Here is a 15,533-nt window from a genome sequence, read left to right as displayed (position 1 = left end):
TTTTAGTAGTAGGGGAGTTGATGTTATCATGAAATGAGTAAAGACTTTGAGATGCGGTTTTAGAAGGAAACAGTCAAAAACAATATATACCTTTATTTCAAACAAATTTCTAATTTCTCTCTTCCACAAAGAAGTGTCACAGCATTGGTTTTTAAATTTCCAAAACTTGATTTTTAGTGTACTTGGAAGACCCAGAAGAATGTTGATTATGAATGACATTATTACTATAATATTATTTTACCTTCTGCTGTTTTATGTGTGTGTGTTTCTAAGACTTTGACTTCCATGTCCACATCACAGAGATGTAGTGTTAAGAAATGGGTTTTTACTGAGTTTCTATAGCATTTTTAATGACGAAATCTTCTGGAATTTGATGCCAGTTTAGATCATGTTATAATAAATCTCTTGGCTTAATATTTGGAATAGTTTTCATCTTCCGTGATCATTTTCATTTTTTCTAGTAAAGAACTCTGGTAAATGAAGATTTTAATAACAGTTGTTGAAAGTAATCCTTAAACATGATGGAAAGGTCACAGGTAGCAAAGATGTTTGAGTCACTGCTCTACTGGTTATTAGCTATGTGACCTTAGGTAATTCATATTGTAAGGGTTAAATTGTGTAGGGCTAACAGGAAGCTTGAAAAATAACAGCTTTGTTCTGACACTGAAGGTGAAGGGATAACAGCCTTGCTTTACTCTTGCAAATCACATTTCATACTCTTGTAAATCAGGCTTTACCAATGAAGGAAAACAAAAGCTCAAAGAAAGCATCAGAGGCAAGGTCAAGGAGATCCACTGGTTGCAACTTAGTGGCAGAAAGTCTAAAATAATCACCTCATTTGGCAACTGTTTCTAACACATCTGGCAACTCTTTCTAACTCATATGGGAACTGTTTCTCTGTTCTGTTCCCAGGTAATGATAAAACGATGTGATCAGCTTTAAAAACTCTGTACCCTGGTTGTTCGAGGCCGCATTCTTATCAAGAGTGTTGGTCCCGATAGGTCGGCCTTGCCTCTCATTGTAATAGACTTTGTTGTGACTGTCACTGGTGCCCCTAGCATTCTGTTTCAGGAGTCATATGGATGCAACATTTGGTGCATTGGCCGGGAAAGTTAAAGGTCTGAAACAGGGCTCTTCCTCAGATTGCTCCACCAACCCCTGGGAGGAAGCCTGGGATTGGGAGAGGTAAGGGATTCTTGGGGCGCACCATTTGAATGACTCAGGAGGGTCTGTCGGATGCGCCTATAGACCCGGAGTCAAGGATGCTACTGGGACACCAATGGACCCCATTTGATTTGGTTTTTGTCAAGAAAGATCCTATTTTTCAGGTGACTGCCACGGCCTACTGGCCTTGAGATCTCAAACTGTGTTGTCTTCGTGTCTTGTCCTCTTCCTGTTGACTGTGCGTCCCTGTCAGTTTTGCCTTTGCCATTGGTCAAAATCAGAGTCTCATACTAACTCATTTCTAGGACTATAGGAGAGCTGTCTCAGTTTTTGGCCTCCACGTTAAGAAGCCAGTCCTTCGAACTCTCTGTGAGGTGGAATGGACCAGCTTTCAAGTCGAATCGCCTCCACAGGGGACCTTTGACCTTACTTTGGTATATAAGGTTCATGATATTGTCTTTTCTAGGCACGAAGACCACATTCCATACATTGAGGCATGGAGGACCCTCATTGAAAACCCTCCAGATTGGTTAAAACTTCTCCTTCCCCTTCCCCCTTGCCTCCCTAAAGTACAGGCTTTATAACTCAAAGGCTGCCCATTTGGAGCTCAGAATAAGAATCTTGATGGGACTAGGTGGCCGCCTCCTCTATCACCTGCACCAGAGGAAGAAGAAACCACCCGCCGCCCTATAGTTCTCGCTCAAAGAATACAAGTCAAGATGCTTCAGATCAGGAGGCAAGCCCAAGTCGGGACACTCCCCTGAGCCCGTCTCACACCCGCTCAGGGACTCCCGGAATTCCATCCCCCTCCCACCGCCCTGCCCCTTCTTCCAGAGCCACCCCTGCAGGGTGATGTCCGACCCTTTATGACTTATGTACTCTTCTCCACTAGCGACCTTTATAATTGGAAACTTCAAAACCCCTCATTCTCAGAGAAACCCCAAACATTAATTTCTCTTCTTGAAACTATATTTGTGACCCATCAGCCAACCTGGGATGACTGCCAGCAGTTCTTGCAGGTTCTCTTCACCACTGAGGAAAGAGATAAGATCCATCATGAAGCCCAGAAATTAGTGATGGGGCCAAACGGGCAACCCACCGAGGATCCCGCTGTACTTGAGGAAGTTTTTCCCTCCTCACATCCTGAAAATTGGGACTGAAACACTCCTCACGGTAGGCGATCATTGATCTTATTTCACCAGACTCTACTGGGAGGTCTCCCAGTGGCCTCCCACTGGCCCACAAACATGTCTAAGGTAACAGTAGTTCAGGGGGCCGAGGAAAGCCCCTCAGCCTTCTTAGAAAGGCTCATGGAGACGTACCGCACCTTTACCCCTATTGACCCTGAGGCACCTGAAAATAGAAGGGCATTAAACCTGGCCTTTGTCTTACAAAGGCCCCAGACATTAGGGAAAAGTTACAAAAATTAGATGGGTTTTAAGGAAAAAATTTACCTGAGTTAGTTTAAATAGCCCAAAAAGTTTTTAACAATAGGGATTCTCAGGAAGAAAGACAAAAAAATTGACTAGGGTGGTAGCGGCTGTCCTGGATGCCTGTGGGGAAGAGGACCCAGAACGTCCAAAGAATTTTGGTCTGGGCAAAAGAAAAAAGACAAAGGGTTAAAGCGCCACTAGGAAAAAACCAATGTGCATATTGCAAACAAGAGGGACACTGGAAAAAGGATTGCCCCAACTTAGCCCCACGCAAAACTCGGCCACTCCAGGTATCTGTAATGGGAGTCGATTCCAACTGACAGGGCCGCGGCTCGGTAGCCCACTTCTGAGCCGTTGGTTACTGTTAATATAGGGGGCCAACCTAAGACCTTCTTGGTGGACACTGGGGCAACCTTTCAGTTCTAAAACAAGATCCTGGCCCCACCAGGCAAGGAGCAACCCTGGTGCAAGGAGCAACTGGGTCCCAGACTTGTAAATGGACCACTGAATGACAAGTAGATTTAGGCCATAAAACCGTTACACATTCTTTCCTATTCATACCTGAATGTCCCTACCCTGGATTACTAGGTAGAGACCTACTGCAGTTTGAAATTCACTGAAGGGGGTATGCATATTAAAGGCCACGATGGCCCAACAACAGTAATGGTGACTGTGCCACTTGGGGAAGAGGGCCTGCTCACTCCAGTGAGTGATAAAAATGTCCATGCAGTCGATCCCCTCCTTATAAGCCTCCAGGCGGACTTCCCCCAGGTATGGGCCGAGACCAATCCACCTGGGCTGGCGATTCATCAAGCTCCGATAATAGTGGAACTTAAGGCATCTGCACTTCTGGTAAGACTAAAACATTATCCCATGTCCCGGGAGGCTAGGCGGGGAATTGTCATTCACATCAAGCGTTTGTGCAACTCTGGCATTTTGATCCCATGCAAGTCACCACGGAACACTCTGCTTCTCCCTGTCTGGAAGCCTTATTCATCCGATTTCCGGCCAGTTCAGGACCTAACAGCAGTAAACACCAGGGTAATGGACATTCATTCCACTGTACCCAACCCTTATACTCTCCTTAGTTTGCTTCCCCCTTCTCAGGTGTATTATACAGTTCTGGACTTAAAAGATGCCTTCTTTGCCATCCCGCTGGCCCCGCAAAGCCAGCCACTATTTGCATTTGAATGGACTGATCCTGAAGAGGGAAAAGCCAGACAGCTCACTTGGACTCGACACCCCCAGGGATTTAAAAATTCTCCTACTCTTTTTAATGAGGCCCTGCACCAGGATTTAGAGCCATTTCGAATCTCCAACCCCCAGGTAACTCTACTGCAATATGTTGATGATATCTTGTTGGTGGCCCCTTCTCATTTAAAATGCCTGAGAGCCACCAAAGAACTCTTGAGTCTTCTGCAAAAACTGGGGTACCAGGTGTCAGCCAGAAAAGCACAGATCTGTCATATTGCAGTGACTTATTTAGGTCACAACCTTAAAAAAGGTAAGCACTATCTCGGTGAACAAAGAATTCGGGCTATATTCGATATTCCTCAGCCTAAAACTCGCAAACAAGTTCGCGAGTTCCTGGGGGCAGCAGGCTACTGCAGACTATGGATACCTGGCTTTGCTGAACTGGCAGCCCCTTCGTATGCCACTCTCAAGGGGTCTCCAGAGTCCTTCACATGGGGGGAGACTCTAAAGCCTTCTAAGCCTTATGAGATGCTCTCATGACCCCACCAGCCTTGGCCCTGCCAGATCCCACCAAGCCATTCCATTTGTTTGTAGCCAAAAAAAGGGGGGTAGCCAAAGGAGTTCTGACTCAGCGCCTGGGACCTTGGCCCTGACCGGTGGCCTATTTATCCAAACGGCTGGACCCAGTTGCTTCCGCGTGGTCCCCATGCATTTGACAAATTGCCGCCACCACACTCCTAAAGATGCAAACTAACCTTGGGGCAAGCATTGTCTGTCATGGGACCCCACGAAGTGGAGGTTTTACTGTGGGCTCCCCCAGAGCGATGGCTGTCAAATGCTCGGATTACCCAATATCAAGCATTGCTACTCGACCAGCCCCAAATACGTTTTTGTGCCCCCACAGCCTTAAACCCAGCCATTTTGCTGCCCAAAGGACAAGGTCCGCCTCTGCACTCTTGCCCAGAAACCTTGGCGACGATCTCATCCCTCCGCTCCGATATTACAGATGTTCCCTTACAGGACCCTGATAGCATGTTTTCAGATGGCAGTAGTTTTGTGTTTTAAGTGCAAAGGCATGCCGGTGCTGCAGTGACAACAGACCGCGAGGTTTTATGGCAACAGACCCTTCCCCCGGGAACTTAAGCCCAGGGCGCAGAGCTCATCGCGCTAACAAAAGCCCTAAAACTCAGAAGAAACAAGTCAGTTAATATTTATATGGACAGACGCTATGCTTTTGCAACCGCGCATGCACACGGATCCATTTATCAAGAGCGCGGGCTCCTCATGGCGGAAGGCAAGGGCATCAAAAATAAAGCTGAAATTTTAGATCTTCTAGCAGCCATCTGGGAACCTGCAAAGCTGGCAATCATTCACTGCCTGGGACATCAAAAAGGTGACTCCCTAGAAGCAGTTGGAAACCTCCGGGCTGATGCAGCGGCCCGAGAAGCTGCCCTAACTAAAAGTAAAAGTGCCTTGGAGATACCGATCTTGACAGAGCCTTTGCTTCCACTGGAGCCCAGTTACACTCCTAAAGATTTGGAGTGGGTTTCAAGAAAAGGGGGAAGTATGATACCAGGACGAAAGTGGTTTCAGCATCCTGAAGGTAAGATACTCTTACCCACGGCACTCGGGCCGCGCATGATGTGTCAACTCCACCAAGGGAATCATCTGGGAAAACCAAGATGGCGGAATTAGTACGGAAAAATTTCAGGGCGCAAGGGCTGGGAAAAGAGATTGAAGAGATGGTTGAAAGGTGTGTAAGTTGCGCCCAAGTAAATCAGGGTGCAAGTAAGAAGGTTTCAGAAGCTAAAAAAGATAGAGGAACTGAACCAGGCTGGTTTTGGGAAGTAGATTTTACTGAAATTAAACCAGGGAAATACGGATATAAATACCTGCTTGTTTTTGTAGACACCTTCTCCGGGTGGGTCGAGGCGTTCCCAGTTAAGAAATTATTAAATGAAATAATTCCTGGATTCGGGCTGCCTCTGAGCATAGGATCGGAAAATGGCTCGGCCTTCACGGTGCAGGTGTCCCAGGGTCTAGCCCGGGCATTGGGAGTAAATTGGAAAATTACATTGTACGTATAGACCTCAGAGCCCAGCTCAAGTAGAAAGGATGAATCGGACCCTAAAAGAGACCTTAACCAAATTGTCCCTTGAGACAGGTGAAAATTGGGTTGATGTCCTGCCTTTTGCCCTTTTGCGAGCACGTTGTACTCCATTTGTCAAAGGATTTTCCCCTTATGAAATTTTATTTGGCAGACCTCCACCTATCCTGCCGAGGCTAGGAGACGACGTAATGGAACAATTGGAACAGGACCATTTGCTGGCTTCACTAATGGCCCTGCAACATGTACAAAAGGAAATAACCAGGGCCTTGAAAGAAGCCTTCACTCATCCTCCTGTTCTTCCTCACCCCTTTCAACCAGGAGACTTAGTCTGGGTCAAGAGGCACAAGCCTAAAACCCTGGAGCTGCACTGGAAAGGACCGCACACCATGATCCTGACTATGCCCACGGCCGTGAAGGTAGATGGTGTCCGAACCTGGATTCATCACTCTCAGTTTAAGAAAAACTGCGTAAAGGCGGGAACACCCCAGACTGATATGAAACCAGACAACGAACAGCAATGGAAGGTCCAAAGGCACCCAGAGGATCCTTTAAAGCTAAGACTGATGCGGGCATAATAATTGTCTGGGTTTGTATAATAAGTGGGGGGGACTGTATGGAATTTCATCCCCTATCTTTTTGGCCATACCAATGGGAACTCAGGGACACTGTCATGGGGAAGGTGATAGCATCTAATACCTCTTCCACTGTGCCTTGTTTTTTGTTTGATTTCTGTGACTTGGTGGAGGACTCATGGGAGACTTTAATTACTAATTATAAACAGCCAACGGGCTCCACTCCTCTGGTCCCCGAAAACCCCTATGTGGTTACCTATGGATGTGGACACAGGGATCAAGAACAAAAATTGGCTAACCTACCAGGGTTATACAGTTGCCCTGCAAATAGAAAGGTTGAATGTGAAGGAAAAGGCCAATACCATTGTGCAAAACGGGGTTGTGAAACGCTGGCTCCCTGGCTGGCAGGACAGGGCCATGACTGCTTAATCACCCGCCTTAGAACTCCAGATCCCAAACGTAAGACTCAAGGAAAATGTAACCCAACAAAAATGTTTAAAAAAGGTTTCTAGTTCCAGTAATCTTTCCTCTTCCTGGGACACTAGGCACACTTGGGGGGGTCTCAGAATGTATGCTCCAGGAGATGACAAGGGCATTTCCTTTACTATACAAAGGGTTAAAAGAAAAACTCCACCCAATCCAGTAGGGCCAAACAAGGACATGATTTTACACCCCCTGCTCTTTCCGACTGTCCCTTCCCAACCTACCCAACGATCAGGTGCCCCCACAAAGTCAGAATTACCAACAACAGGTCATATCCAGAACCCTTTCTCCCATGAGACACACTGGCTAGATGTAGTAGATTCTATGTATGCTTGGCTACATTCATCTCACACCGAGATTGTACAATATTGTTGGCTGTGTTTAAACCCTAAACCCCCATATTATGTGAGAGTGGCTACAAATGCCAGCATTGGACAAGACATAGAAAAGCATGTCATAAAATTGCTAAATCCAAGCATGACATTATGCCCTTGGGGTTCATGACCAATTTTAACCCTAGGAGACCTCCAAGGGCAGGGTTGGTGCATAGTGTCCCAAGAATATAATTGGCATACCTCCCTTTACAAAAACTCTTATGCAGAAGTGTATATTCCAAGTAGATCAGATACTGATAGCCCCCCAAAATGTAGCATACCAAGCCCTTACTGGAGCCTGGTTTGCTTGCTCATCAGGAATTACCTCCTGCATTGCAGCCACATACACTGGGGTTGGCACCCGAGAGATTTGTATCCTAGTTCATATTCTCCCACAAATATACCTATATAGCGAAGAAGCAGGGAGAGAAGAACATTTACTTCTGTTCGAAGGACATTCCAGGGTGAAAAAGGCAGCACCAGTCCTCATTCCACTCCTAGTGGGACTGGGAATTGCAGGATCCACAGCTATTGGAACTGCTGGACTCGTTGTGGGGGATCAAAATTTCAAAACTATAAGCGAGCAAGTAGACCGAGACCTAGGCTACTTGGAAATTTCAATTTCTCGGCTGGAACACCAAGTAGACTCTTTAGCCAAGGTTGTATTACAAAACAGAAGAGGACTTGATTTACTCTTCTCTGTGTGGCCCTCGGAGAAACGTGCTGTTTTTATGCCAATTCCGGAGTAATCTGAGACACTCTCCGTTTGGTCAGGGATAATAGGGAACGTGCCAGGGAGGCCAGAAATAATTGGTATTGGAGTTTATTCTCTTGGTCCCCCTGGCTCACGTCACTGCTCACCGCCATAGCTGGGCCACTGCTATTGTTACTTTTGGGTTAACCATTGGCCCATGCATAATCAATTGGTTAGTCAAGAGGCGAGTTGGTGAAATAAAAATTATGATGATTAGGTCCCACGATGTCCCCTTAGTTCCTAATGATGAATCAAGGGATTGATTCACTGGCAAGAAAAGGGGGAAATATAAGGGCTAAATTGTAGTGTAGGGCTAACATGTAGCTTTAAAAATAACAGCTTTGTTCTGACACCGAAGGTCAAGAGAAAACAGCCTTACTTTACTCTTGTAAATCACGTTTCATACTCTTGTAAATCAGGCTTTACCAATGAAGGAAAACAAAAGCTCAAAGAAAGCATCAGAGGCAAGGTCGAGATCCACTGGTTGCAACTTAGTGGCAGAAAGTCTAAAATAATCACCTCATTTGGCAACTGTTTCTAACTCATCTGGCAACTGTTTCTAACTCATCTGGGAACTGTTTCTCTGTTCTGTTCCCAGGTAATGATAAAACGATGTGATCGGCTTTAAAAGCTCTGTACCCCGGCTGTTTGAGGCCGCGCTCTTATCAAGAGTGTTGGTCATGATCGGTTGGCCTTGCCTCTCATTGTAATAAACTGTTGTGACTGCCACTGGTGCCCGTAGCATTCTGTTTCAGGAGTCGTGTGGATGCAACAATATCACCTCTAGGGAATCCCAATTTATTCCTAAAAAAACCAGAAATGTGTGCCTTACAGGGTACTAGTGCTCAAATGAGATAATGTCTCCTTAAGTGCTCTGCAAAGTAATTACAATTTAAAAGTTCCTTTCCAGTGCTTCTGAGTTATTGTCATCCACCTGGGGAAAAATGTTCAAGTTTAGCACTGCAGCCACTCTATTTTGAGATTATTCATGAAAAGATTTAAATGTAACTCTAAAATATGTTCACTCTGCCTCTAAGCATATTTCCAGTTGGGTCTCCTTTCTCTCTTCCTATCTTCTTTTTGATCCCATAAACCTGTTCTAGTTTTATTTGTGAATGATAGCTTTATTAGACTCAAATAAAATGTATATGCCAGTTCACATATTATGTCATAAATATACATTATTTCACTAAGTTATTCATGTGGGCTTATTGCCAAAGTATTCAAAATAGAAGCAGAATGGTTTGGAATTTTAGGCCAGCTCATAGGTTGAAAAAGCCCATCACAAATGCCTTTCCCTTTTTTGATTTACTTACATACTACAATGGCATTGGTAATCATAATTCTGATACCCCTTCAGTTCTTTTCTTTACATTTTTTAAAAAAAGAACTGACAATGCTAGCAAGATGGCAAAAAAATCACTATGACTACATACTGCTAAAACCTTATAAATTGGAATAATTCTTTAGAGAAAGCAAGGTGACAAATTATATCAAGATTTTATAAAGATGTTTCTATTTCTGGAATCAGTAATTCCACACTTGGAAATATACCCTAAGGAAATAATACACAAAGTAGAAAGTGATGTGTATAACAATGCTCAGTGCAGTGTTATCTGTAATAGGAAAAGTTATTGGAAGAACCAATTAATAGCTAATGGCTCCATAAGATGTGGAACATCAAAACAGTGGGCTATAGTGGCACCATTAAAAAAAATTTATGAAGTCAATGCAGAAATGTGAGCCATTATAGCATTAAGTGAAGAAAAAAAGATAAAGAATAGATAGAATAGATAGAAAACAGTAAATTTAAGCCAACAATATCAGCAATTACATTCAAGATAAATGACATTAATACCGTGATTGAAAACAAAGATTGTCAGAGATAGTAAAAAACCCACTATATGTTGTTTACAAGAGACACCTTTAAATACAAAGAAGCAAATAGTTAAAATAAGAAAGAAAGGGAAATATACAATGCAAAGACTAACAAAAAAGAACTAGTATAGTTATGTTAATTTCAGAGAAAATAGACTTTAAAAATAAAAAATATAAATATTTAATAATTAATTATAAATAAATAATAACTATGAGAGAAAGGAGGACACTTCATAATCTAAAACAAAAGAATCAATTCATCAAGAAGGAATAACAATTTTAAGAGCCATAAAAATATGGGCATTTTTAGTAAAAGGGGCACTTATAAGCTAAGTTTCAAACTTTGTAAAGCAAAATAGCACTTAAAGCCACTGTCATCATGGGAGATGTTAACACCCCTTCCTCACTAACTGATAAGACCAGTACACCAAAAGAACAAAACAAAACAAAAACAAAAACAAAAAACTCACCACCATAAGAATACAGGAAGTATGAACAACCCTATTCACCTAATTAACAAACGAAGAAAATTTTAACCCCAAACTGCATACTTCAAATTTTTCTCAGGTACACATGAACTATTTACCTAAATTGACCACGTTCTGGAACATAAAATGTGATGACATTATAATTAAACTAGAAATTAACAACAGAATGGTAACTTAAAAATTCCCAAAAGATTTGAAATTTTTTTCAAATAGTGTATTTCTAAGTAATAGAGTCAGGTGAAAAATTACAATAGCCATTAAGAAGTATTTTGAACTGAATAAAAATGGAAATTGACAAATAAAAACTTGTGGGATGAACTTAAGACAATGATTAGAGGGAAATATATAATTTTAGATGTGTATGTAAGAAAAGAAAATAAATGTTTGAAATCAATGAAATAAGTTCCCAATCAAGAAGCTGTAGAAAGGAACTGCAAACTAAATCTTAAAAAGTATAAGGAAGGAAATAATAAAGAAAAACAGGAAAAAAAGCAGAAATGAATAAAATAGAAATCAGACCTACAATGGAAAAATTCAATGATGTTGAATTTGTACTTAAAAGTTAACTAAAATTGATAAATTCAGAAATAAATCAGAATATTTTTATGGTTCTTAAAGAAAATTAATGTGTAACTAAAAGCTTTCTACAAAGATATCTTCAAGTCCAAATGGCTTGTGAATGCTTTCAAATATTTAAGGTAGAAGTGATATCAATTTTGCACAAACTCCTTCATAAGTAGAGGAGGTGGAAACGTGCACAACTTGTTTCATGAAGTTAGCATACTCATATACCAAAACCCGATAACATTTGTTAAAAGAAAGGAAAATTACAGGCTAAGATCTGTAAGAAGCATAGATGAAGTAATCACAAAATATCTTATCCAGCTAAATCAGTGATATATATTAAAAGGTAATACGTTGTTACCAAATGGAGTTTTTCTAGGATTGCAGAAATTTGAAAATCAATCAATGAATTTTGGTATGTTAACATTCAGGAAGAAATTTTTAATGTCATGGCAATTGGTATAGAGAAATACTTTCATAAAGTTCAACACTAATGCATGAGGGAGAAAGAAGGAAACAAACAAGGAAACAAAGAAAGAAGCCTCTCAGCAAACTAGGAATAGACAGAAACATCCTTCAGCTAATATCATGCTTAATAATGAAATATTGACTATTCCCCCTATGAAGTTATAAGTAAAAGTAGATTACCAATAATCACCACTAATGTTTAATACAGTTCTGATAGTTTAACAGTGCAATAAGACAAGAAAAAGTAACATTTATAATTGAAACATAAGTAACAGTACTATATTATATACTTGATAGTTTCTAAAAAAGTAGATCTTAAATGTTCTCACCACAAAAAAGTAAATAGTAATTATGTGAAGTGATGGAAGTGTTAGCTGACACTTTGATGGTGATCATTTCACAGTATTTAAGTGTACCAATCAACTTGTACACCTTAAATTTACACAATGTTACATGTTACATTGTTACACAATGTTACATGTCAACTAAGAAAAAAAAAGTACAGCTCTCTGTGTGAGTAGATAATATAATTATTAAGAAATCCAAAATAATGTACAAATTATACGAGTTAATAAGTGAATTTGTCAAGGTTGCTGGATACTGGGTCAATATAGAAAAACAACTGTGTTTGTAACAAGCAATTTGAAAATGAAGTTAAGTGCCATTTGTAATATCAAAGCCAAAAAAATCAATATACTTATAGTCCTAATCAAGTTAGACAAACCTCTAGACTGAAAACTGCACAATATTGCTGAAAGCACAGATCTAAATAAAAGCAGAGATATATTAAGTTTGAGGGTTAGCCAGGAGCAATCCCATTTATACTCACATCAGACATTGTGTGTGTGTGTGTGTGTGTGTGTGGTAATTGAGGAGCTGATTCTAAAATCGGTATGGAAGTACAAAGGACCTAAAGCAATCAAGACAATTTTCAAAAAGAACAATTGTGGAAGACCTACACTACCAGAAGTGAAGACTTACTACAAATTCCTACTAATTTTAAGCCAAAAAGGAAAAAAAATGAGAAACAAAATAGAGTCCAGAAAGAGACTCAAAGATATTTCATCGTTTCATTTACAAAAAAAGGAACCATTACAATTCAGTAGGAGAAAGGATGGTTGGCTCAATAGGTAGTTGCTAGAGCAAAATGAACAGTGCTAGAAAAATGAGTTTTCCCCCCATTTTACACCATACACAAATTAATGGTGGCACATGTACTTAAATGTGATAACTAAAACAATAGATCATCTGAAAGAAAACACAGAAAAAATATTTCATGAACTTTAAGTAGGAAAATAGTTCTTAAACAGGAAATAAAAAAAGATAAAAAAAGGTATCTTACTTTAATGAAACTAAAAGCTTCTGTTTATCCAAAGGTCTCTGAAGAAGATACTAGCTATCTGTACCTATGTATAAAAAAAAGAATCATATTTGGAAATATCACAAATGACTACGAGTCAATAAAAAATGAAATGTATACACAATAAAAAATGAGCAAAAGACTTGAACAATCATTTTACAAAAGAGGATTTCCAGGATAATATTCCACAAGGTGCTCAATATCATGTCATTAAAGAAAATGCAAAATAAAACTACAATAACTTATCACAGCCAGAATAGCCAAGGCAATCCCAAAAAAAGAACAAAGTTGGAAGACTTAACCAGATTTGAAGACTTACTCTAAAATGACACAACAATGATAAAATGACACAATGACATAGCCACAGTATAGCTAAAATGGAAAAAACTGATTATACCAAGTGTAGATAAAATTGTGAAGCAATGGTACTCATATACATTGTTTTGGGGAGTGTAAATTGGTACGAACGTTTTGAAAAACTGTGTTGCTAAAGATAGGATCACTCTATGAGCTAGTAACTCCATTCTTAGATTTTTACACAGAGAATTGTATATGTTCACCAAAAGATTTGCACAAGAATATTTGTATCAGTTTTATTCATAAGGGCCCCAAATTGGAAATAATCTAAAGGTACATCAACAAGAGAAAGATAAATATTGTGTTTTCGTATAATGTAACACTACAAAATAATTTTTTAATGTAACTTTTAGTGCGAACAACAATAAATGTGAATTTCACATACGAGTAAATAAAGGATGGTAAATCAAGACACAATTCTATTTATAGGAAATGAGCAAAAATAACTGATAATAGAAGTCATTGAACTGTCTGTTTAAGATCAGTGCACTTTGTTGACACCACTGAATTTATATACGTCAACAAAAAGTAATAAAGGGAGGGTGTTTATTAGACACTCTGTTCCAAGTTGGTGGAAGTTACTTTAATTACTTTAATGGAGTTATATCGAGAAAGAGAAAATAAGAGCAAAAAGTCACAGTAACTTTCAGAAATATGTAGCTCCTTGAGCAAAGATGAATAGAAACAATATTTTTGCTTCCTTGATAAATTGGCCTCATAAACCTTGGTAAATTTCCTATCATTGTCTGTTTTCCCAAAGGTTATAAGCTAGACGTGGGACTTGAAGTTTCGGTTGAATCATTCTTTCATCTGGCATTCTTTTTAATCAAATCCTCTCAGTCAGCTTGCCAATGTTTGTGTAATTTGAGTTTATCCTAGTATATGTCTCCATTTTGACCAATTAATCTCAAGTATAATTTCAGTGTTCTCAATGATTATTCTTCTGATGCAGCTAAGAGTCACTCAGATGTCTCCAAAGTACTGAACACCCGTGGGTAAAATCCACTAAGAAGTGCAGGGTAGAGGAAGGAATATGTGTGCTGTTAAGAGGAAGGTAAGTAGAATCTAGAGGCCTCGTAAATGTAAAGACATTGGGAACAGAGAGAGGAAGGATCGGAACCTCAAACGCACTACATGTAGTTCCTTGCAGTAAAGTGGCTTTTGCCGCCTATAAGCTATGTGACCTCAGGACTTACCTTCTCTAAGTCTCAGTTTCCATCTCTGTACGTAGGGGATAATAGCACACACCTGGAAGCATAGTTGTGAAGAGTAATAGAGGTGGAAGGTGTTGAGCACAAAGGAAGCTTTCAATCAATGTTAGCAGGTGATGTGATAATAGGTTCAGCCAAAGGTGGAGAGAGTTTTTGGTTTTGAGTTGTGAGATACTGAAACAAGGTTGGTAATGGGAAGCGGCTGTGTTCCACAGGGTGAGGAACCCAGATCTACCACCCACTAGTGAGTTGAATAGCAAAAATTTTCTATTCTCTGTTGCCAGTAATGTTCCCTCACTTTTTTGTTTCCTACTAGAATTCCATGCTCCCAATACCAGGAGAGGTACCACATTTCTAATGGTCTTTTCCTTGGCCCAAAATACAAAAGGAAGCAGTCTGGATTCGGAGTAACAATGAAATATGCACGTGCCTTTCAACAGAGGTTGCTGCTAAAGGGCACAATTTAGAGCCCTATCCAGGTCTATCAGCAGAGCCTCTGTTCTCTATACCCCACCCCATTGCCTTCTAGAAGCTCTTGCTTCTGCTCCTTGCTCCATCACTTACTAGTTAATGATCTGGGTAAATGATTTAAGTTCACTAAATTTTTAGATTCCTCATGTGAAACTGTGGCTGCATGAGAAAACTCAGTTCAAATCATCCCTCTACCACTTAACCCCATATAAGTCATTGAGCAACCCACTTTATTTCTTCTGATGACTCACTTTCCCCTTCCATAAAGGAAAATAACAGTATCTTCCGGGTTTGTTCCAAGAAACCAATGAGTTAATGCATGCAAAGCATTTAGCAGGGCTCTTGAAACATTTCAAGTATGTAGTATACATGAACGGTTAATATTAGCTTGAGTAATACACAGGTCAACAAAATTTCAGTAGATTAAAAACAGCTAGTCCCATTGGAGTCATTGTGAAATGATTTGACCACAGGCAATATTCAGAACTAAACGCTATTTGAGAAAACCGTTGTTGTATTTCCAAAAGCGATTGATCCAATGGCTTAAGTGGAATTTTTGCTTTTCCCACAGAGCACGAATTGTCAAAATTGAAGTCAAACACAGGCCAAAAAGAAAACTGCTCACCTTCGTGATACATGAAACTGGGAAAAG

At 40.3% G+C, this 15,533-nt stretch overlaps 1 protein-coding gene across 4 annotated transcripts in view; it reads right to left on the bottom strand.

The window, feature by feature from the left end:
• ATP13A5 (ATPase 13A5) overlaps positions 1 to 15,533 on the bottom strand; it is a 113,730-nt gene that overhangs the window by 90,414 nt on the left and 7,783 nt on the right. The gene's annotated exons all lie outside the window — the stretch shown is intronic.

Source organism: Acinonyx jubatus, chromosome C2, assembly GCF_027475565.1.
Source record: "Acinonyx jubatus isolate Ajub_Pintada_27869175 chromosome C2, VMU_Ajub_asm_v1.0, whole genome shotgun sequence".
NCBI lineage: Eukaryota > Metazoa > Chordata > Mammalia > Carnivora > Felidae > Acinonyx > Acinonyx jubatus.
The sequence above is the reverse complement of the archived record's forward strand: the minus strand, read 5'-3'. Positions and strand labels throughout refer to the sequence as shown.